Source organism: Panthera uncia, chromosome B4, assembly GCF_023721935.1.
Source record: "Panthera uncia isolate 11264 chromosome B4, Puncia_PCG_1.0, whole genome shotgun sequence".
NCBI lineage: Eukaryota > Metazoa > Chordata > Mammalia > Carnivora > Felidae > Panthera > Panthera uncia.
Window position 1 is genome coordinate 91,390,911 of NC_064809.1, and position 3,825 is coordinate 91,394,735.

At 38.7% G+C, this 3,825-nt stretch overlaps 1 pseudogene; it reads right to left on the reverse strand.

Annotated features, from left to right (window-relative positions):
• Nucleotides 1-3,293: 3,293 nt before the first annotated feature.
• LOC125920587 (uncharacterized) lies at nt 3,294-3,420 on the reverse strand (annotated as a pseudogene).
• Nucleotides 3,421-3,825: the final 405 nt, after the last annotated feature.

The window sequence follows — 3,825 nt, forward strand, 5'->3', positions numbered from 1 at the left end:
CTATAATGGCTTGCTGCGAAGCAAACACTGAAGGCTAATTTTACTTTTCACCTTTTTCTGAAAAAGTAAAAATTGGAACCATACTAATGTAAGGCTTTTGTAAAAGCAAAGTGCTATGATACAAATTTTTGAAAAGCAGGGGTTACCTGTATATGGGAAATCTCTGTACCTCCTTCTCATTTTTTTAAAAAAAATTTTTTTTTTTCAACGTTTATTTATTTTTGGGACAGAGAGAGACAGAGCATGAACAGGGGAGGGACAGAGAGAGAGGGAGACACAGAATCGGAAACAGGCTCCAGGCTCTGAGCCATCAGCCCAGAGCCTGACGCGGGGCTCGAACTCACGGACCGTGAGATCGTGACCTGGCTGAAGTCGGACGCTTAACCGACTGCGCCACCCAGGCGCCCCCCTCCTTCTCATTTTTATCGTAAACTGAAAGCTGCTCTAAAAATTGCCTTCAAAAAGACAAATTTTCTTGAAACTTCTCATGTAAAATGATGTCTTATACTCATGTCACTCACTGATTCTTTCCACTGCCCGCTGCTTCCAATATATCTAAGAAGGATTGGGTATTTATATGAAGTCTGACTCTTCTGGTACCTCTCCACACGACACCTACCTCTTGCAAAGTAGCTCCCCCGAATCAGATCTATCTCTCCACCAAAATTGGATTTGTTAGTACTTGATAAACACAAAAGAAGAAATGACATTATGATTGAAAGTAGAAATAATAAAAGATTATTATTTTTAGCCAAGGGTATGGAAGTTGTTAGTGAAAGGCTAGATGGTTTCCATTAAAGTCCAAGATTTGATCCTTCCTCTAGACTAGCAAGGAGTGATATCTAAACAGTGGGACCCAGAAATTTAAAGAACACAGCTTAACTCAAGCATCCTGTTTAAGACAAGAATTCTATAGTCTGTGTTGTACATATTTTTGTTTTGTTCCCCCCCCACACTTTTTTTTAGAATTGCACATCTTGTTAATAAGCATTTCTGTAGGAATGGTGATTGCGTTTTCTATATGCTATGTATATAGCTATCTATATAAGATACTACCTATAGTATCTATCAAAATCCAAGCAAAGTAGTTCTCTTATCTTGGATGTGCAACTATAAATATGTTAGCATTCCTTTAGGAGATTCATAAAGAATTTATGATAAAATTCTAAATCCTAGAATTCTTGATGGCACACAAAAAGAAATAAAAGGATTGGGGGCACCTGGGTGGCTAAGTTGATTAAGCACCCAACTCTTGGTTTCGGCTCAGGTCATGATCTCGCGGTTTGTGAAATCAAGCCCCACATTATGCTCTGTGCTGACAGTGTGAAGCCTGCTTGGGATTCTCTCTCCCTCTCTCTCTGCTCTTCCCCCACTTAATGCATGTTTCCTCTCAGAATAAATAAATAAACATTAAAAAAAAACGGAAATGAAAGGATTGAAAAATACTATTAAAATCACTAAAAAGCACAGCATAGTTCCTGGAAGAGTGTGACAATATATAGCATGACTGTAATGTAAAGGCATCTGCCATTATCACATTTTTTCATGTATCACTGTGGGAGTAAGCCCATTTGCAGCTCTGCCCCACTCTCTTGGTTTCTTCCTTTCATCCATTCATTCCTTTATGAAATATTTATTGCTTACTCTGTGCTAGGCACTGGGACATTGCCTAGGGATCACAACTGTGAACAAGACAGGCCAAATCCTTGCCCTCATGTAGCTTACATTCTGTAAGAGCCAAATTCTCCAGTAGAGAGCATCATGTGTTCTCAGAAACCTGTGATCTTTCTTGGGAGCCAATTTGATATTACTTTCTGACTCTTACTTACATCTTCTTCTTGGTGGTTTTGGCCACATTCTACACTACATAGCATGACCTTCCTTGCTCAACATTTTCTATATCTACTGACAGTGAAGCAGAATTACACTTTAATCAGATCAAAGTTTGATCCAACACTCCAGTATGTCCTAACATACCACTTGAGAACCACTGTCAGGAAAAATCTAGACAAGTATGAAATTTAATTTATTTCAGAAAGATACCTCTAGAGTGAGTGAAGAATCATGTTATATTTTTTTGTTTCCTCCATGGCATCTAGGTCGGTGCTTAGCACATGCTTGCTGATTTATAAATGTTACTCTAGAAAGGATATAATATCAATATATTATACATAATAAGCAACATAGTAAATTACTAAAAGCTATGTCTGTGGAGCCAGACTGCTCAAATTTAAACCTTACCTTTATCACTTGCTATGTGGCCTTGAGCATATTACTTAACTTCTGTTTTCACATCCTTATCTATAAGATGAGGCTAATCATGGTATTGATCTTACAGGGTTATAGGGAATTCACAGGATTGCATATATTAAATGAGTTACTATAAGCTAAGCGCTTATAACCAACAGTGGCATATTGTAAATGCGTTATAAGCCCCAAACTAAAACTGCTGTCATTATTATTACCACCTGGTGAAAATGACCAAAACAGGAAGGAACACAAGGCCTAGTATATGTTTCTGTTTCTCTTTTATTTCTACATACCAGCTTCTTCCAACATACTGCCAACAGTGGAATAGATCTTTATCAATTGTGATAATTTACTGTCTGGGAGCAGTTGTTGGGACAGTGACTTTTTCTCTTAAAAGCATGGTCTTTGAATATAAAAGTCGTACTCACTTTTCCTGCTATACTCCATGTATATGATAGATTTCAGAGAAAGCTTCCCGGGTTTAATATAAGGCAAATTTCCAAAGCCAAGATGGTAACATTTAGCATTTAATTGGTCATTAGGTTGTGTAGGTATCAAACCATCTGATAAAAGGGCAGATGATAAATATACTCTTATCTCTCAGGAAACAGTGTAATCACTGAATTCTAACTTCTCTACTTGTATTAAATGTTAAGAAATAGCTATATTTTAACTATTTTTTTTTAAACCTGTATATTTGTGGGACACTTGAGTGGCTCAGTCGGTTAAGTGTCTGACTCCTGACTTTGGCTCAGGTCATGATCTCACGGTTTATGGGTTCGAGGCCCGCATTGGGCTCTGTGCTGACCGAGCTGCCTGCTTGGGATCCTTTCTCTCCCCCTCTCTCTCTCTGCCTCTCCCCTGCTCTTTCTCTCTAAATAAATAAGCTTAAAAATTAAAATAAAATAGAATAAAATAAAATAAAATACCTGTATATTTGAGAAACAACCCCCCCCCCAACTTTGTTAATATCCCATACCTGCCATGAAAAGAAACGGGGTGGGGGTGAGGAGAAAGAAAGGAAAAAAAAAGATGTATATATACTAGAATGACAAAGAAGAGACTATTTGAATATAGTGAAACTTGTGAGTTTCATCTATGTAGTGGCCTCTTTTAAACTGATAAGAAGAGATACTACATTTGATCTTAGCCAAAAGGCCAAGAAGCAATAGAGGCCACTTTTAGACAATAGGCTTGAGCAAGGGAAATTGATCAAGGCAGAAGAGCCCAAAGTGACCTCAACCCCTTGGCTGAACACAGGCCCTTCAGGCAACACACCTCAAAATATCTGAAGGGCCTAACTAACAAATGGGCTATTTATAACCAGGCACAGTTAACAAAAAAAGGGAAAATTTCGTACATTGCCACACTTCCTCACCTTCCCCCTTTAAAAACAGCCCCCACCCACGGCCTTATAGCAGACAGCCTCTCTTGAGTCCTGCCCGCTGCTCCCTTGAGGTGTATTCAATAAGCTTCTAGCCCCTTTGTTCTGCCTCACAAGAATTCTTTTCACCACCCAACACCAGCTTCCACCCCACATTTAGGGGCCTCATCAGAAGAGACACCATATTTAGA